A 22,599-nucleotide genomic window follows, 5' to 3' on the forward strand; every position below is an offset into this window, starting at 1 on the left:
TAAAGTATATATTATTTATATAATGAAACGCGTAAACCCTGTGTACTTTATGATAAATGTTGGAAGATGACAAAAATGTCTTTGCATATTTGCAACATAAATCTTCTTACCTTGATGCAAGGGGAAGGAATCACCTATATGTCGTTAGATAGGCTGTATCGTCAGCAGATTGTTTCTCCTCATAATCACGTGATAAAATAATGTACCAGCATTTTAAATTTTGTCAGATTTAGATATATCAAACTTCAACATATACAATGATATAAGTACAAGTCCTATGATTATAATAAACATATTACAGAATGCATAATATAAAGAAAAAACCCTTCTAAAAGCAAAATATTAATAAAAAAAAAAAACATTTTACGCATTGACAATAAGGTTGACGCTATCTAAGACAAAGCATATCATAGACATTTTAGAGTATTCTGTTGTGGCCTTCTTAGCTTTGATGCTTGGCTTCACAAACTTTGGGAGTCGATCGAACATGATAAAGGTTAGTCCAGAGACACATGTCGGGTACACAAACTCGATAACATATAATATAAAATTATTATTGAATTGAAGGTGGAAAATAGTAATAAATTAAGTTAATCAAAAACCTGCCTGTCCGAAAAGGGTAAATCCTCTTAATCGTGTTTTATCACAAACTGATGATTGATCGTTGATAATTTAAATAGTCAATAGAAAAAAAACAACAGTTTCAAATTGAAATTTATATTTATATATTTTCTGTAAAGAGAGCTATGGCAGGAGAGCCTTTGGGATATAAACATTGAAGATTCATATACATGATCAATATAAGATCGATACAACAACAAATACCTGTACCAAGTCAGGAATATGGCAGTTGTTTTTCACCTCTTCCGTTGATTGACAGTGATTGATTTTGTCAGTTTTTATTGACTTCCCCCTTTTAAAATTTGCCTTGGAGTTTTTAACACTTTTTTATTAGCCCACCTCCATGAATTCTATAATTGACATTATCCATGATAATTGCATCAAAATTGGTAGAGAATATTCATGCACGAAAGAACAATAAATTATCTATTGAAGCAAGATTTTGATTTCATCTGAGCATGAATGTGTATCCCCTTCAAAAAAAATTCTTCCGTTTTCGTTGAGTGAGAGTATAGTAAAACATATTATTTGAGCGGGTTATGTAGTGTAAAGTCTTTTAGTTTTTTTTTTCATTTAAACTTGTCAACGTCAATGGGGCAAAGACATAAGGACACTAATAACCAAAAGACAGAACATAATATTTATTATCATAGAAGAATTTATCATCATAGAGGAATTTTGAGTTGTACGTTATTAAACATTGTTTAAACTGAAACAGTTGTACAGATTTTCGATGAATGATTACGAAATTGTCTATTTTGTTAAAATTTAATCAAAGAGTGTAACTAGATCATTTCTTAATTTACGGGCTTTATAAACAAAACCACCCAAAGAATATATAAGCCCGGTGTCTTTGATTAATTTTTACACCACTAAGTTGATGTCAGACTCAAAGATATCACCGGCCCAGTAGTCAGTTCTCCTGTTCTGTCATAAAATGTCATTGATACGGTCATTTTCAGTTATGGCTGCTGGATCTCAAGTATTGCCACATTAACCCATTATGTCTGTATGGGTATTTCACCCACTTTTGTCAATATAACGGAAATATAAGCAACAGTTATGCAAGTGGGGGGTTAGAAGTTAACTATAAAACCAGGTTTAAACTACCATTTTCTGTTAAAATTGCCTGTACCAAGTCAGGAATATGACAGTTATGCATTCGTTCCGATGCTTGATATAGTCTAACGCTTGATTTTATGGACTTCAATTTTTTTATGCCTTGGAATTTGGAATTTTGTTAACTTTTTTTTCTGTATATTTACTGTTTATAAAACCTTAAAATAATTTGAAACACCTAGGTTCTTCTGCCTCTAGGAGTTATAGATGGACTTCAACAAGATGGCATAATGGTTTGGAATGTTTGGTTTTCAAAACATTTAAATAAAGGCAACAGTAGTATACCGCTATTCAAAAGTCATAAATCCGGGTTACAAACTAAAACCGAGGGAAACAATCAACTATAAAAGGAAAACAACGGAACAACAGCAACACTGAAACACAAACAAACGTCAACATACATAGAAACGAACTATTTGATAACAACTGCCACATTCCTGACTTGGTATATATAAAACTTCGTCATTGATTTGGCATTCCAACTTTCTGGTGATGATGATCAGTGTTGTGTAGGCGCTCATCTGGCGTACTAAATTATAAGACTGGTATCTTTGGTAATTATTTATTCTTCTTAAACAATTGTCATATTCGCAATATTTTGTCATCTCTTACTTACAATTGTTAGGTACAACAATAATGAAAAAGCCAAGTCATTAATTTAATTTTAGCTGCATAGATAATGTGTCTTTTGTAATTAGTTTTTTCTGAACCAGGATAATAAAGTAATTTTTTCACAAATGACTGTCCTGTCCTGATCCTATTACAAAAAAGTGGTAAATTCTAAAAACGTGAGTAAGGTGGAAAATACTACCGTTTTGTCTAATCGTTTTGTTGTTTGTTCCTCCTTTACCGCAAAGCTCAATATCTTATACATGTTGTTAGAGTATATCATTACTGTCGATCATAAATTTATGTTTAATGAGTAAAAAACTAGCATTCAGTAATTCTATATCTGAACATAATTGGCTAATGTTATTTCTCGCGGTCTGATACTGACATGCTTATTTAAAATTTTTTGATGTCAATATTTTTTGTCTGAATCTAACAGTTTTAGTGCCAGATTTCAAGTTGTTTTGCATGTTCATAAACCACAATTGAAAGGTGTCTCAAATTGAGTATAGGAAACACATACTAAAGTGTGTGATACGATTTTGTGAGGGAATTCGATGTTTGCTATACCATGGTTCACTTAAATGCACATTAAGACAATACCGCTGAATAATTCAGAATTAATTTTTTGCAGTATTTTAAAAAAAATATTTTGCTATGTATCCGTGTGTTATATGTTAAATGTTTAAAATTTTGTTGACGTTTGAAGCCTTAACAGTTACTGTATTTTGCTTTAAATACGCTAATAAAAGATTGAAAACCGATGCCAATACAGACATATAGGTTTTTGAACTTTTAACAAAAAGTTTGGGTGATGAGTGTTTTGTAGTATTTACAAGACATTGTATTAATAATCTCTCATTTTCTCCCTACCCAATTGACCTCTAACACTTAATTTGATAAGGACTGGTCATTGTTATTAGATCTTACGATTTGATGAAGTTAGTATTGCTTCACCTTTACCTGTTTACCTGTTCAAATTTGTCCCGTGTATATTCTGTAGCACGCGAAATTTTATTACGTAACAATAATAATTGTTTATGAAAACAAGGATGGCAACTCTACATCTGAAGTTAAAAAATCTTTAAGAAATTATAGAAATACTCTTATTTGTTGATTTACAATTATAGTTATGGTTTGTCTTTAGTTTTCTTTCCTAACATTATCCTAAAAGGTCAAGACGAATTTATATATTATTTTATTATTAATGAATATTTAATCCAATGTTCTTTAAGCAGAGAGTCTGGATATGTTACAGTGAGTGTTGAGAATAAACGGCAACATAAGTGAAGAATAGAGAACACTGACTTAAATATTAAAGAATATAGAAATGAAGATCCCCATCCATACCCTCATACTTAATAATTCACAATATAACTTTGCTGGACGTTCCTAATCTGAATGCTTTTAAAGTATAGTTATATTCTGTATATCTGAAAACAGGTTAATTTGCATTCCTTTTTACACACACGTGTGCTTCAATTGACCATCAAACTGTACACTGGGCTTGTTCATGATATTTTGGTTTTATTAAGTAAACAGTAAAATTTAAGGAAAAAGGGTATAAAAAATGTGTCATTAGAACAACTATCGCCAAAATCAAAGATTTTATTTTGGCTCTGAAAGCCTAATGAGTTAAAAAGATTTTTTTTTACAGATGTACGAATTGATAACAATCATAAATGAGACATGAGTGTACAGTGTTCTTTGATACTAGCATACTTACCAAGTATTGCGACTATATGGTATATGATAAAGAGGTGTGGTATAATTGCCAATGAGACAACTATCTACCAGAGTTCATGTTTAATTTTCGCATCTTTGCTCTTCTTCATAACCCTATTAATTTAACATCGTCTAATAATGGATTGATTACACAAGTAATTAGATGGCTGGCGGACTACGTAAAACTGCTATGTAATACCACAAGTTTAACCTCAAAATATGTAAAAATTTCTCATCCTTGCATTTTTCTAAGTTATCATATCAATTTAATGTTAATTTGAATGCAACGTTAATCAGTTGTGTCATACCAAAGATATAACCACAAAATTTGTCATTCACTTTGATGAGTTGTTCTTCTCCTGTTCTTCTTCACGTGCTATTAAACAGTAACTTCGGATACTATTAATTTCGGAATTTTGGGCCCTGAATGCTCTTCAACATCGTACTTTATTTTGCCTTTTAACTTTTTTGATTCTAGCGTCACTGATGTGTCTTTTGAAGACAAAACACGTGTCTACCGTACAAAATTATATAAGCCTCTGATGAGTTTATTAATATAAAATCTTCAGTGTGACGGATTTGTCATCAAATGCAAGCAACTCGACTCTCCTTATCTGGGATCTCACTGTTGGATTGGAGAAATCTAGTTATCCAAAGTTGATATTTTATATCCAACCAACATTGAGGAACAGATTTAATCAAGCTTTCTAGTGGTGGGCTTTGTTCCCTTAATATTTTCCCAATCAGTTTTGTTTTGTTGACGATTGTAAACACTGTTCTTGCCTTGACAAGTCTATTGTATTTGGTCTTACATCGATTTCTTCTCTTTGTTCTAGAGAGCCAAGGTAACATAGTGTTTATTTTGTTGTCAAAAATGAATAAATGACAATAAAGTACAGTCTATGACAATTATAAACATGTTCATTTTCAAAAGGTAAAATAACAAAAATACCAAACTCCAAGGAAAATTCAAAACAAAACGGAAAGTTCTTTATCAAATGGCAAGATCAAAAGCTCAAACAGATCAAACGTATGGAAAACAACTGTCCTATTCCTGACGACTTGGTACAGGCATTTCCTTATGTAGAAAATGGTGGATTAAACCTGTTTTTATGGCTAGCTAAAACTCTCACTTGTATGACAGTCGCATACAATTCCATTATATTGACAACAATGTCTGAGCAAAACAAACAGACATAATAGGTAAAAATGTCAAAAATTGGGGTACAGCACTCAATATTGTGTTATAATCTTAATAACTATAAAATAAATAAATATTTCAACAAAGAAAAACAAAATGTCATATAGACAAAGTATAAAGCAAAAATGAAAGACAAGAATACAAAATTACCATAGCACAATAACACAATGGCGGGATGTATAAATACCGAGCCACGCCAAAAGTATATTACCGAAAAAATGGACTAAACAGTAAAGGTTAAAAATATACAAAGATAAATAAAAAGAACACTATAACACGTAATCAAGACGATAAACAACGTCAGTACATAGAATCTATACTTCAAAACCATCACGCATTATATGTGAAGTTGATACGGAATATTCATCAACAAGGTATTGGTATCTTCCGATGAACTTTTTTAGAAAAAGGACGAGACGTTCTTTGACATAACCCTGGTTCAGTTTTCTACTCAGACACTGGTGACATTAAAGTTTATCTTACGTTTTTATTTGTGATTTTATTCCTTTCAAGGTTATATTACGTTATATAAAAAAGGCGGTTTTTACGGTTTTATTCAAATTTAAGTTATTTTTTATGTCTAATAGGATATCAATATACATTCTTAATAAACAAAATTTAACATTGATTTGTTTTAGCACCTCTGATTATTTCCTGATCAATTTGAAACCCATTTGAAAGCTTAGTGTGCGTTATGCTTAATTCTGTGTCATTGCAAACTTTTTTCTAACACAATATTTAAACTGATTATAAAGTTTATACAAATTTAATGGAATCGACAACGAGGCAAAAGGGAATTACAAGAACAATACCTTCAAACTCTATTTTCAGTTATAAGGGGGATAACCTAATCGTAAACTGCATACTTTAAAATTTTGACAAAGTTCAACCATTTTTCTGATTGTCACTCAAATTGGAAATGCTAATACGTAGTTTACAAAGAAAATAGTTTTTAAATGATTTCCAAAACCTTATATTCGATTTAAGCCACAAATTAAAAAAAATTCAACTAATATACTTTAACATGGCAAAGCAATATTTTTATTCAAAACTTCTAAAATTCATATAATTCCGTCAAAGTATTTCAGCATCACCACAGGACTAACTCGATGTAACACTTTTATTATACATAAAGTACAGTTTTATTTCAATATAAATAGACGTGGAATGGTTGCCAATGAGAAAACTATCCACCAGAGACAAAATGACGTGGATTCAGCCATTATAGGTCATCATATGGCCTTCAACAATTAACAGAAAACAACCTACGACAACCAATGAATTTCAAGTTCGGTCAGCACTCCCCTAACTTAAGGGACAGTGGTGCAACAGAACAACATTAGAAGAAATTTTAAAAATTCAGTTGGGAAAGAGTTTGATGTATAAGATCGGCACGAAAGACAAAAACAACTAAAGAGGACAAATGACTACTGAATACCGCAAGCCTAAACTAATAAATAAATCATGTTTTCCCAGAATTAAATGTTAATCATTACACGTCCAAAATATTTAGTGTAAAGATTTCATTAACAGTTTGAAAAATGCATGACCTTATGCAATGCCAAAACTTAGTTATCACCAATTGTGTGAAGGACTTTAAGTGTTCATATAGCAATACATATTTAGTTATGGTTTAATGTGTCTCACTACAGTGTTAAATTGATAACCTTCAAGAATGAGTTTATGCAAAGATTAAATAAGTTTACATAGGTGGCATTCAAAATTCAAGGGCTCTTTAAAATACACCTGTGACGTAAATCTTTTGTTCAAACTCTCCATTATTTTTCAGGAATGGAGAGTTATTTTCTATTGTTCGTCTTCATTCACCCGGACGTTTTGCCCTTTAGATATTTCCATGGGCACTTTCTTAAAAAGTGTCCACCCATGGAAATAATTCTAAAGGACGTAACGCGATATTGAATGAAGATGAAATGTTACTAAAACGACTGATACTGAATTTTTTTTTAAATTGTAATACAATGAACACTAAATATCATTATTAACGAACAGCTTTTATTTAAGAGTCGTAATTCCATCGTGTAAATATAGTATCATATTCACTAAAATTTAACAATATAATCCACAATGTGTTTTCCGATGCAAATCATGGCTGAATGTTTGTCATGGATAGTACATGTATCCAAGTGGGTAAACACGAATATTTCCCATTGAGTCCCATTCCACTTCAGTGCATCTACAAAATATCAAATGTGTTATCTGTGTGTGTGAGTCAGTGGATTCTATTGTAATATTGAACACATTAACATTATCCAACAATGAAAATAGGAGAAAAATCTATTTCACATAAAGATTTGATTTTAATTTTACCGTTTAAGATATCATTTCCTTGAAATATTTTGATTTTGTACAGCAAAACTCGTTTATTGCATTTTTATATATAAATTAAAAACACAAAAATTACTCGGATATTTTCTACAATAATATTGTGGTTTAATAGAATAAATAGTTCAAGAAACTGAAATGGTCAAAATGGCGAATTTGGTATTTTATTTCATTGTTCGTTGTTATGATTTAAATATAGTACTAATGAATAAATTGGAGGGGTATGGATAACATTTGAATAAAGATTGTATTAAATATTGAACGGGGTTTTTATTTAATTTTCAACAGAAACGCGTAACATAATCGAATTCATTCACTGTTGTTATATGTCCAGTGGCAAATATAACAGTTATATCGGCAATGAAATAAACGGCGTTAATCTTGAAATAAATGTTTAAATAAAATGTGTTCTCAGCAGTTAAACTTTAACTGCTTAAAACTCGAATGTATCAAAATGTAACAAGGGTGAGGGTATGATCATAAAGTCCAATCATTTTTGAAGCAGTATGCGTGGTCTTTCATTTAGGATAATTTAGTTTATGTAAACAAGATGGATAAATCGCAGAAAAGTGTTCTCGACTTTTTTCGTAAAAAGTATACGTCGTCGGCTATGGGCCTAGAGCGCAGAGGATGATGATACGCAGACCCGCAGACATGTTTCATCTAAAATTGAGCCTAGCGGAGCGATGGCTTCTACATCTGACTAGCAACGTTACTAACAACTAAACCACCATATCCTGATATCGTTTCCTGTGACATGCAAGACGACGTGATAAAAACCGATTTGTAATAGAGTATGATCATTCCTAGGGTTATACTGAATTCCCGTTTCTATATAGGCTGAGATATTAATTTTATTTTCAATAAAAGAACAAAGTTCCCATGTCCCCTGCATTGCTCATATTTTATCTTTCCAAGGAACAAGGGCAATAACTAAAAACACACTTTTTTCTTTTAATTTTATTTCTTATATCTTAAGAGAAATAAAAGCTTCAGAGCATATGCAATGGGAAATTCCATTATATTTTATATTTCAAGGGTCATATCTGGTTAAAAATATTTGTTGACTTATTTTCGAAAGTGTCAAAGACATTGCTGATGATATAAGTTTAATAAAAAATCTGACAAGAATTGAGAGGGCTAACAAGACCGGACGGACGGACGCCCGGTATTTCCATGTCTCCTGCATCGCGTTAAGCCAAGTAATCAAAAATCTAAATCCCAAATTCTGGGAAAGGGGGGTCAGTTCAGTTCCTATATTCCGAAGTTCCTTATACAGAAGTGCCACTGTAATGGGTCCGTTTGTGAGATGTCAAATATAAGATTTGGTGGGAAACTTTCACATCAAATATCTATGAATTGAATGATGGTAGTTTCGAGAAAACAATAAAATACAGTTTGAAATTAAACAAAAATCTAACCAGTGTCGGATTCTGGTGGAATACATGTGCTTACAGGAAAAATGTCTGAAAAAATATAAATTTCTGCACAAAATGGTCCAAAAAAAAATGGTTTGGCATCCACATCAATTCAACCCTGGCTACGCCACTGGATGGTCAGCTTGATCTTAAATTTTGCCTGCGGTTTCTTGGGTACAACACGGGGGAAATGAAAAGAAAACCATTACAAAATTAAATAAAATTCTTTTTAAATATTATAATCTGAAGATTCGTTTTTAATATTTAAGGTGTATTTTAAGTTAGCGAAAGTCCAAATGACTGTCCATTCCGTGGTAATAATGGGCGTCGGCCCTACGGGTCTCCGCTCCATTATTTCCCAGGAATGGATAGTTATTTGGACTTTCTCTATAACATAAACACCATAACAGTAACTATATCCCGTTTGTTATTGTGTTTCTACAATTACAGCACAACTTCCAAACCAAATATGTGTATCAGGGAAAGAATTTTGATAAAGTTTGAAGTAGTTTGTGGTATCAAAATCTCTGCCTCAATATTTCTATTCAATGAATAGGTTCAAATCTTGAACGTCACTACAGACACGAGCATTGCAAACAAACAAAAAAGTTGGGAGTAAGGGTCAAAATGGACATCACCGGTCAAAAAAGGAAAAAGGAAAATTAACAAATGGGAACGAAATATTGTCTCTTTGTCGTAATTTTTTGTATAGAGTTGCATATGTGATCTGAGATATACAAATCTATAAAATTCTGTTTATTTTTTATTTTTGGTAAATTTCCGGACATACATAATTAGAGAATTCGTGATTTTTCGAAGCAAACATATCATCAAGATTAAGGTAGCATTGTTTAATTTGTCAATTTAATGGAATTTAGACGGGTCTTTACTCAGGTTGGCCATAATTAGGGATTCATTACAAAACAGGAACAAATCTACTATAACAGGGGCGCAATTTGTGCGCAAGTTAACTATAAACCAGCGAAGGTAAACTTTTTTTGAGGAGTTGCTACCTTAGTTTTAGCACAATTACGTAATTCTATAAACTGGAAGTTTGCAGACAAAATATATCAAGACAGTATGGAAACGTCACTCGAGAGAGAGTAAACTGTATATAATGTTAAGTCTGTTCTAAACAATTCTTAAATGCTTGATGAAGGTCAAATACGGTTCCCTCAGGTCTTTTAAAAGTTTTAATACCGGTATTCACAATTGATTTACAATTGCTATTAGAAAATTTTAAATCCTATTGTAATGCTTGGAAAATGAAAGTCAATGTTGACAAGACTAAAATCATGGTTTGTAGTGGTAGACAACCTGTTAATCTTAAATTTAATTTTGGCAACTCTGACTTAGAAATTGTTAATTAGTTTAATTATCTTGGAATTTATTTTTCTAAAAAATGGCTCATTTAAAACAAATAAGAAGTATCTATCAGAAAAAGCTACGAGAGCCATGTATGAAGTTATCAAAAAAGGTAGAAAGCATGGTTTATCAATAAGCTGTCAAGTAGATTTATTTGATAAATTGGTTAAACCTGTTTTACTTTACGGCTGTGAAATTTGGGGATTTGGAAATAATGAAATATTAGAAAGAATTCGTTTGAAATTTTGTAAACTTCTTCTCCCTCTAAAATCCTCCACCCCCAATTGTGTTATATATGGTGAATTAGGACGTTATCCTATTAGCTTAGATATCAAAGTTCGCATGATTTCTTACTGGGCAAAGTTGATTTTTAGCAAACTCAGTAAATTATTAGCAATAACATACAATTTAATGTTTAGCTTATCTCATGGAACTAATGTTAACTTTTATTGGATGAAATATATAAATCTATTCCTAATGAAACTGGTTTATCTTATGTATGGTTAATTCAAACTTATATAAATGAAATTTGGTTAAAGACTGCTGTTAGAACATCTCTCCAAGATCAGTTTAAACAAACATGGTATTCAAATATTCAAACGAACTCGAAACATTAAATTACCGCCTTTTTAAGGAATGTTTTGGATTCAAGAAGTATTTAGATGTTTTGGAACCCCGTGATATTTATACCCTCTGTCAATTTAGACTAATGAATTAACCATAGATTACCAATAGAAAGTGGTAGATGGAAAAAAATTCAGAGAGATAAAAGAATATTTAAACAATGTGACTTAAAAGATCTTGGAGATGAATTTCATTATGTAATGAAGTGTAAATTTATGGCTATAGAAAGAAAAAGTATATTGATAAAAATTTTAAAGTTTATTGATTATCCAAACGTAATCAATTTAAGGAAGTTATGAAAATGACAACAAAATCATATTTAAAAAAGCTATGTACATTCATAAGGCATATTAATGCATATGTGTGTTCTCCTGGTTTAATTAAATTTAGATTCGTAAATAGTGTACATATTATGTTTTCCTTTTATTCATATCTGTGCTTTCATTACATGTAACTTCTGTATACCATTGTATTGACAAAGGTTTATCAGAATAAAGATATATAGCATTGAACAACAGAGGTAACTTACTGCATTATATTATTGTCTTTACAACTGTGTATTAAAATGCAATTACTATATATTTTCATATAACTATCGTGCACAGGCCACATGTACATATAACTATGGTGTACAGACCACATGTACATATAACTATCGTGAACAGACCACATGTTCATATAACTATCGTGGACAGACCACATGTTCATATAACTATCGTGGACAGACCACATGTACATATAACTATGGTGGACAGACCACATGTACATATAACTATCCTGGACAGATCACATATTCATATAACTATGGTGGACAGACCACATGTACATATAACTATCGTGGACAGACCACATGTGCATAAAACTATCGTGGACAGACCACATGTACATATAACTATGGTGGACAGACCCCATGTACATATAACTATCGTGGACAGACCACATGTACATATAACTATCGTGGACAGACCACATGTAAATATAACTATCGTGGACAGACCACATGTACATATAACTATGGTGGGAAGACCACATGTACATATAACCATCGTGGACAGACCACATGTATATATAACTATGGTGGGCAGACCACATGTACATGAAACTATCGTGGACAGACCACATGTACATATAACTATGGTGGACAGACCACATGTACATATAACTTTGGTGGACAGACCACATGTACATATGACTACGGTGGACATACCACATGTACATGGTGAACAGACCACATGTACATATAACTATGGTGGACAGACCACATGTACATATAACTTTGGTGGACAGACCACATGTACATATGACTACGGTGGACATACCACATGTACATGGTGAACAGACCACATGTACATATAACTATGGTGGACAGACCACATGTACATATAACTATCGTGGACAGACCACATATTCATATAACTATCGTGGACAGACCACATGTACATATAACTATGGTGGACAGACCACATGAGCATATAACTATCGTGGACAGACCACATGTACATATAACTATCGTAGACAGACCACATGTACATATAACTATCGTGGACAGACCACATGTACATATAACTATGGTGGACAGACCACATGTACATATAACTATGGTGGACAGACCACATGTACATATAACTATGGTGGACAGACCACATGTTCATATAACTATCGAGGACAGACCACATGTACATATAACTATGGTGGACAGACCACATGTACATATAACTATGGTGAACAGACCACATGTACATATAACTATCGTGGACAGACCACATGTACATTTTCACAGAGTCACCCCTATAAAACATTATGTAATTTTCCTTGGACTAATCCGCATGAACATTCACACAGTTATTTCTTTGTAGATTCAATATTTTATCAAAGTCTCACCACTTGTAATACATGTAATACAATCATCATAATATATACATTGAATAAAACAGTAATTTTATAAATTAAAATACAAGTGCCATTCTATAAAGAATTATGAGAGATTATAGCAATCCAATTAAAATATAACTATATATTTATCATGTCTATAAAACATTTCTGTTCTGTAAAAACATATAACTACATTTATCATGTCTATAAAATATTTCAGTTCTGTTTAAACATAACTATCAATCAAGCATATAAAAACTATTTCTTCTATTTAAAATATTAAAGCAGGCCTTGGCAACCTGATCAAAACAGTCAGTACTTTAAAAAAGATATATAAACTAATCATCATCAGATAAAATATTAAAATCACTATTACTTCTTTTGACTTCGTAAAATAAACGTCCACGCAAATCTGCATATAAAGGACGGTCTAGTAAAACATGTTTCTCATCTTTAATTGTATCATTGCACACAAAGTAAACTCTTTCATTTACAGTTTTGTTTTCATAGCGACCTGTTTCTATTCGCAATGGGGCAACACCACACCTAAATTTAGCAAATGCACTTCTGTATCTACTTGAAATGTTTTTCCTCAAATGCATCTCTGTTTCAAAAATATCTTTAAACAATTTATAAGTCCGTAATTCTTTTCCAACATTTTGTGACAATATTCTAGTATGTCAAATTACCTTATAATTTTCAAATAAAAAATCTTCTAACTGTGTAATAATATATTTTTGCAACACATTATCTAAATAAGTGTATAAATCTAAATTACATTCTCTAAAGTTTGTCATTATTCTGTTACACCAGTGTTTCTTCTTTATCAATAGTATTATTTATGTATTCATTAGATTTCGATTTATGTATTTTTTTCATCTAATGACCACTGCGATGAATTAATTGAAATATAGTACTTCTAAATACGTGGCAATAAATGCTGCCTATGTGATTGAGATGTTGAATACAGTGATGTTTGTTTACAGATGTTAATTGGAAAGTAAATATTGTCTATTCCTAAGGCACGAATGTAAACTATATAATGTATGTTTACACCAAAGACTGTTAAGTAGAATTCTTTATTTCATCAATACAAACGGATAAGAAAACACATAACATCATACATGTAATTGAAAAATTAAGTCATCGTGTTGCACGAGAATCCTAGCATGAGCTAATCGTAAAATTAATCACTCATTCCTGATTATCTCTCCCTTGTCATGATGCATCAATAATCTACCTAAATTAACCCTTCCGGAGCACCTGAGATCCCCCCCCCCCCCCCGATTTTGATGGGGTTTGTGTTGCTGAGTCTTTATTTTTCTATGTTGTGTTTTGTTTACTGTTGTTTGTCTTTTGGTCGTTTTTCGTTTTTTGGCCATGGGATTGCCAGCTCGTTTTCGACTTATGAGTTTGAATATTTCTATGGTATCCTTCGCCTCTCTATCAAATTTGTATTGATACGAGAACAATTCATACAATTCAATCAATTCATATGCAAATTACGGACACCATGAGTTTGACAAAGAGAAAATGTTTCATCCTTTCGTTATGTTGTAATATCAATGGTTTTGCTTGTTTTGATTTTGAATACGCCAATTGAAATTATTATTTAAAAAAACAAATAATAAAAAATATTACGCAACTTTATCAGGGAGGCTGATCAATATATTGAAGATCTATAGGCAAATACATTATGAGTCGAATCTCCTCCCTCTTAAAACAAGACAGAACAAAGGTCATTTTCCTGCATCCTTTTTGGTCCATTCCTACTATATGATATTGACCCTTTTGATATCTATGACATATGAAGGGGCCTCGGTGGTCGAGTGGTCTAAGTAGTTCAAGAGGAAAAGTAGTTCATCTGCTGCATCACCATAGTTCACTTAAACGCACTTTATGTCAAAACCAGTAAATCAATCAAAATTATTTTTTTGCAGTATTTTAAGAAATTATTTTGCTATGAATCCGTGTATTATGTGTAAATAAACTAATGCTTTAATAAGGCGAACTTTCTGTATAAAGTCAGTAATTATATTGACTTTTGAAGCCCAAACTTTCTAGTGCTTTAAACACGCCAATGAGATTTTGAAAAACTATGCCCATACACACATGCATATACTAGGTTTCTGAAATTCTATAAACATATTTTGTTGATTATTGTTTTGTAGTATGTACAAAAATTGTCTTAAAATATCTGTCATCTTTTCTCTACCCAATTTACTCCCTAACACTTATTTTGATATGGACTGGTCATTGCTATTGAGTTTTACGAAATTCAATTGGATGAAATTGAAATCGACTCTTTACCTGTTTAAATGTTGAAATTTGCCATGCGTGTGCTATTATGCATTTTCCTTTTTACACACGTGTACAATGATTTTATTGGTCATCAAACTGGACACTGGGCGAGTTTATGTTATTTTTAGTAATGAAACAAAAAGACTTTAAAAGATTCGAATTGCGAGTTCTTTTTTTTGACAAAATGTTCGATAAACAGAGAATGTTTACAAAACTTAAATAGAGCATTCTTCGGAAATTTGAGAAACTTTATAGATGATGGTTTTTCATTCTTTTGAAAAGTTATCATTTTGAAAAGAAACATTGAAATCTAATTTACGCACGTCTACGCAATGGCGTGTTTGTCCTAACAGAAAATAGAACTATTCAGACTTATTAGGCGGTCACCGTTCCAATTTAAAACGAACGAATGCATTGAGTAAATGAAGTCAAAATATGACTGATCTGCCTAGTTTTGTTGATAAAAAGTCAATTTGATCATTTTAAAGCCAGATTTGTCTACCTCACAAAATCTTGTCAAACACTAGAGCCTGTCAACGTCAGCCTGTCAATAATGCGGTTGTGAGTTCGAACCCCTTCACTTGACAGGTTCGTTCGCTTCCAATTTTCCTGCCGATCGTCGGTGGTTCTCTCCTGGCACTTCGGCTTCCTCCACCAATAAAAACTAAATTCTACGATATAGCCAATAGTGCTGGAATTGGCGTTTTAAACATCAACATCATCTATGAAGTATGAATGCTAAATTTCTATCAACATTTATTTGCAAGTAAAACTAATACCATTTATGTTCGCACAACGTGTGTTTCTGGACTAACCTTCATCATGTAGATTAGAGAACAAAAAAAAAGTTGTTGAGCATACCCCCCACCTCCGCCCTCTTTTCCGAAAAATACAAACAAAAAACAAAATACTTTAAAAAAACAACAGTTCGGCCAAAAACGTCTACGGCCAACTTAGAGAGTTGAAATCTTTCCATTGAAATAACTATCTTCTTTAACAAAACAGCACAATTGTATGAACTGGAATTTCACAAACAAAATCTTTTATTTAAACAATACTAGTACTTAAAAACACTGGCTTCATGGTGGATATTACCCTTCACGACAAATATATTGGTAAGGTAATTAAACAGAATAGCCAAATCCGTCTAGGTTAACTTTGCCTGATGAAGTTGCAACCGCAGTCGTAGCACAATTACACGATTTTATCAACTGGAAACTCACAGACAAAATGAATTTATTTGGATCATACAAAATTGGAGATGATAAAAATTTGATTTAAACCCGGTAATGAAATAAAACTCTGCCAGTACAAAAAATGCAATTACCTATACAAACAACAATGAAAGAAAAAGTAAACCGAAATCTTAATATCCGATATTTTGTATTAACACAGATCATTATGTTGTACTTTCCCCGCAATACTCCTAATTAAGGAAATGAAGAGAAAAAACGCATTGATTATAAGTAATCTGCGGTTATCTGTATGCACTAAAAGTAGTTGTACTTTAACATGCAACGAAATGATTTGTTTTGGCATAAGCAAGGAGGATCAGTAAACAAATAAAGATCTATTTTTAGGTAAAATTGCAAAAACATTTGTTTTCCTGTGCTTAAACATCACGTAGCTTGGTTGTTTTAAGTATAAGTGCATCATGTACTTATATTGAATGTCGTAAGAATGTTGCAAAGTCGACTTAGGTATATGTGCTACCATTTTTTAAGGGTGACTGAGATTTATAAAAATGATAAAGGGCTTATTTTTCAGCAGGCGCCTGGTTTATAAACATTCTCTGTCTTCACGTTTTATTGCATATATAACTTTATTTCTTGTAAACACCGCTGATCTGTAAAGCTTAAGGTAATAACGTATAATATATATTCTTTATAAAACTACAGAGAGAGAGAGATATGAATGGAATAACATAGTCTGGTTTTTAATGGCGAAATGACACAGTCTGGTGTTGACATGCATGTTGACTCTATCAATATATCTTAAAATGTCTGTTCGTTATTTGTGTGTTGGTTTGCTGCCTCATTGCGGTATTTCCCCATATCATCTGCTAATATTTGTAATTGATAAAAATTAAACTGCATTCTACATTTAAAAAAAAATCAATACAGAAAATATCCGTTTCTATGTATATAGACTTGTTAAGAATATTTTTCAAGATATTGTTCAGAGAGTAGCATCACACTGGACAGTTCAAATCAGTCTGTAATTTCTTGTCATGGGCTATTTGGGGATTACAAATGAAACCACGAATTAAGAGTTCGACTTGGACGCTTTTAGTTATTTTAAATGATGTTTTTCAAGTGGCTGATATCAGCTTTCCTTTAATGCATAATTTCATATATGAATCACTATATATATTCAACAGGTTCAAAACTCTTAACTTTAACTTTGCAGAACCAGTCAATGCCATTACCTCCTTTTTTGACCTATGTTCAGAGCTGTATTTGTTAAATGATCGAAAACCGCCGTGCACATGGAAAAACGTCGGATTTACTATGTGGTGCGCTGCACCAAGAAGTCAGAGCTTACTATTGGCATGATTTGAATAACACATTTTTGTTGTCTGTAATTTTGGTTTTAATGCTCTCAAATATTTCATGGTTTCAACTTTCCAAACTTCAGCTTCAAGTGTACCTGCTGAAGGCAAATTAATTCTTGTGAGCATGAAAATATGTGTCATTTGCTTTTTATTACTTGTGTAAGTTTTAGAATGTAATTTTAATTACTTCTAAATTATAAGATTATGTGCCATCGCTTTAAAATACATATTTACATCTTTTCCCGTCATTTTTGGTAAATTAATTATGTTTTTTACTCAAGTGTTTGGATAACTTAACCTTTATATTTTACTGATCATTTCGATGTGGTTCGTGTTGTTCATTTCGATATGGTTCGTGTTGTTCAGTCCTTAGTTTTAAAGTACTGTGTTTTGTGGATTGTTATTTTTTCATCCTTGTTTTTGCTATTATTCTGTCTGTCTCTCCTCGAGTTCAGATTCTCCCTTTGCTATTATTCTGTCTGTCTCTCCTCGAGTTCAGATTCTCCCTTTGCTATTGTTCTGTCTGTCTCTCCTCTAGTTCAGATTCTCCCTTTGCTATTATTCCGTCTATCTCTCCTCGAGTTCAGATTCTCCCTTTGCTATTATTTTGTCTGTCTCTCCTAGAGTTTTAGATTCTCTCTTTGCTATTATTTTGTCTGTCTCTCCTCGAATTTAGATTCTCCCTTTGCTATTATTTTGTCTGTCTTTCATCGAGTTCAGATTCTCCCTTTGATATTATTTTGTCTATCTCTCCTCGAGTTGAGATTCTCTGGCATCTTATGTCCGAGAACGACAACCATTTTTTTTATTTCGTTTGATACAATGTGTTAACTTGCTCTCTTTATTTATATGTCTGCGGCAAATAGATGCGTTCCTCCCTGACAGTATAACAAATCTAGTAGTCAGCACTTATGTGTTGACATGAATTATCATTGATTTGGTCATAATAATGAATTAACTGTTATTATGAAATTATGAATTTTTCCAAATAGTAAGATTTCTTTTAACCCCAGGAATAGATTACCTTAGCTGTATTTGGCAAAACCTTTCTGAACTTTGGGTCCTTAATGCTTTTCAACTTCAACTTCGTATACTATATGGCTGTTTTAACCTTTTTTTATTCGCGCGTCACTTATGAGTCTTTTGTAGACGAAACGCGCGTCTGGCGTACACAATGTTAAGCCTGGTATTTATGATTAGTTTATTCATCAACTATTTCATAGATTTCACTTGTCTATTGTCGTCGATCTCATCACAGTTTCCCGCATATACCTCACACTGAAGTGTTCCTATGTGACTTCTGAATATTGAAGGAGGTACTGGTGAATGCAAATCATGAGGCAGAACAGAAGAACATAGTGTACAAATTCATGTTACAATATCCCGCCATGCACTCGACAAAACGTTTTTATTTTTGGAGTTCGTGCTCTTCCAGTTGTTTTTACTCCAATTTTTGTTTCTATTTGTCGATTAATGTGCTCTAGGACTTATACAACACTTTTTCTCGCAGCTTATTTCATGACAAAACGTCAAAGTTCGAATGGACAAACTATATAGACAAAGTCCATTGACGATAGAAACAACAAACATTACAAAATAAAATATCACAAAATACAACTCATAAAATTAAAGCAGAAGCAGCATTAACGATGCTAAACTAAGGATGGATTCGGCGCTCTGAAAGATAGAATATTTCCTTCCTTACTTGTAGCACCTGTCGTGTTGCAAGTTACAAGTAATGGTCAACAATGATGGTATGTGCAAAACCATCGAATTGACTTTACAATTACAATATATTTTGAAGCCCACGATTTTACTCCCTGTTTCAATCTGTAATTAAGTTCTTTAAAAAACTTTTGAGTGGTGATTTTCAGAAGTAAGACTACTTTAAAAGAGTCTTAATTTCATTATGTTTACTAGAACACAACCGCGAAATCGCGGGCATTTAGAGTGTGGTCGAAAGTATGTAAACTGTTGTAGGATGAATATTTGTAAAATATTTTATGACTGGAGAATTTCAGGAAAGGTCTCAAAAGTGTCAATATAACATTTTGAATTTTTCCCCAGTTCAAAATATTAGATGTAAATCTAAAGAATGTCAACGCAAAGGTCAACTAATTGTAGTAACATGAACGCACAATTTTTAGGAGGCGAGTTGCTTTGTCACCATGTTTTTTGTTTCGATGTGCAGAAGACAAAATAATCGATGGTGGGAAACTTTACCATATTAGAATCAAAATAATTCATGCATTCCATAGATTTGTTTTCATTTTCACATGGCCTGGGTCGTTATATTCGTTAATTTCATCGCTTGCTTACGCTCGAGATAAAATTCCAATATAACAACCCAGGCCATGTGAAAATTTTCAACAAATCTATGGCTTGCACGAATTATTTCTTAAATAAAACATAATGTACCGGTTCCAGGGGTCCCAAGAAATCGAATTTTTATCGCTTCCAGGGACCGAATGAATGTTTGATACCGGTTCCTGTAGCTCAGGTACCCAAAAATTTGTATATAATCAAGTTAGGAATTAAGGGTTGGTTGTAAATTTACCAAAATTCTGTGTAATTTTAAACAGTCCTAAACGGAAGTCTTGTTTATGACTTAAAAGTCCGTCCGATGACGGAAACAATATCCGGACACCTTTATTTTCGTTTTCCTCCCAAAATAACCCAAACGGAATAATCATAAGCGAGGATGATTAAAAGTCCGTCCGATGACGGAAACAATATTTGGACGCCTTTATTTTCGTTTTCCTCCCGAAATAACCCAAACGGAATAATCATAAGCGAGGATGACAAATACGACTATGCATGGTACCTATAGGACACAGAGGCATGATGATTAATTTGGAGAGATGAAGAGAAGCGACACACAAAATGAGGTCTTCTCATTTAATAGTATAGATAAGCTTTGGGGGGGGGGTGCACTTTTTTCTTTGTTTGTAAATGAAAATGAATGTCTATAGGGAGCATCTGCTCGCAATCACAAACAATTTGTTTTGCTGTTTATCCATAATGTTATCTGGCCTTGCAAAGTTCAAACTGTTTTTGAAGATGTTTGACGAAGATAAGATACAAGTTGTAAAAACTATTGTGCCTACAAGCTTTCATGTTTAGTTGTTTGTTGACGTTGAGCTTTGACATTGAAATAAAACCTATTTCTACTATTTTAAATAGAATTGAAGACCCATTGGTGGCCTTGAATTTTTGGTCGGGTTGTTGTCTCTTTGACACATTTGCCGTTTCCATTCTCAGTTTTAGTTGCTAACATATGATGGATACCTTGTACATATAATATGGAGAGATCTCTTAAATAGTCTGTGTATGTTGCTCAATCCTTTTCATATCTTTTTGAATTAATTATGATCAAAATAACAAAAAAATGATGCCTATGATGTAATTGTGCAAAAACGTAAGATATTATTTCCGTGCCAACAACACGTGTTTCCTTAATAAACTTCATCTGGGACGCTCAATGTCAAGGGTTTAGAATAACCTTCATCTGGGACGCTCAATGTCAAGGAATTAGAATAACCTTCATCTAGGACGCTCAATGTCAAGGAATTAGAATAACCTTCATCTGGGACGCTCAAAGTCAAGGAATTAGAATAACCATCATCTGGGACGCTCAATGTCAAGGGTTTAGAATAAATTTCATCTGAGACGCTCAATATCAAGGGTTTATAATAACCTTCATCTGGGACGCTCAATGTCAAGGGTTTAGAATAACCTTCATCTGGGACGCTCAATGTCAAGGGTTTAGTGAATAACCTTCATCTTAGACGCTCGATATCAAGGGTTTAGAGTAACCTTCCTCTGGGGCGCTCAATATCAAGGGTTTAAAATAACCTTCATCTGGGACGCTCAATGTCAAGGGTTTAGAATAACCTTCATCTGGGACGCTCAATGTCAAGGGTTTAGAAAACCGAAGAAATAAAACGATAAAGAGCATAAAAACCAAAAGGACCTATACATACCAAACACAACAGCCAACTTTAATTTGTACCGGGAAATTGCAACCTAGTTTTCATAACGTATAAGTCCGTAATTTATAATTCGTATAATTCCGTAATTTAAGGATCCAACAGATACAGTTGAGTTTACCTCATATCTACAAATTGACAATGAGGGTTGTTTGAGAACAAAACTTTACGACAAAAGAGATGATTTCAATTGTGAACTTTCCATTTCAATGTAGCAACATTCTGGCAGTGCCTGCATATGGAGTATATATCTCCCGAGTGATATAATATTCCAGGGATCATGATTTCCTTGAGGATCATTGGTACTTGGTGAATGATATCGTTGAGTATCTATGGGTGCATGGCGAATGATATCCTTGAGGATCATTGGGTATATGGAGAATATCCTTGAGTATCATTGGGTACATGGTGAATAATATCCTTGAGAATCATTGGGTACATGGTGAATGATATCATTGAGTAACTATGGATGCATGGCGAATGATATCCTTGAGGATCATTGGGTACATGGTGAATGATATCATTAAGTATCTATGGATGCATGGCGAATGATATCCTTGAGGATCATTGGGTACATGGTGAATGGTATCATTGAGTATCTATGGATGCATGGCGAATGATATCCTTGAGGATCATTTGGTACATGATGAATGATATCCTTGAGAACCATTGGGTACTTGGTGAATGATATCCTTGAGGATCATTGGGTACATGGTGAATGATATCCTTAAGGATCATTGGTACATGGCGAATGATCTCCTTAATGATCATTGTGTACACGGTGAATGGTATCATTGAGGATCATTGTGTACAAGGTGAATGGTATCCTTGAGGATCATTGGGTACATGGTGAATGAT

The 22,599-nt window shown here is 32.8% G+C and overlaps 1 protein-coding gene across 2 annotated transcripts in view; it reads right to left on the bottom strand.

The window, feature by feature from the left end:
* LOC127711053 (carbonic anhydrase 6-like) overlaps window positions 1-193 on the bottom strand; it is a 45,457-nt gene extending 45,264 nt beyond the window's left edge. Inside the window, exon 1 of one of the 2 annotated variants that reach the window (XM_052217008.1) lies at window positions 111-192. The gene's annotated coding sequence lies outside the window, so the exon portion shown is untranslated. Of the gene's footprint in view, window positions 1-110 lie in introns of both variants that reach the window. The other variant, XM_052217009.1, reaches the window with a different exon arrangement.
* Between the last annotated feature and the right edge of the window lie 22,406 nt (window positions 194-22,599).

Source organism: Mytilus californianus, unplaced genomic scaffold (assembly GCF_021869535.1).
Source record: "Mytilus californianus isolate M0D057914Y unplaced genomic scaffold, xbMytCali1.0.p SCAF_8, whole genome shotgun sequence".
Classification (NCBI taxonomy): Eukaryota; Metazoa; Mollusca; class Bivalvia; order Mytilida; family Mytilidae; genus Mytilus; species Mytilus californianus.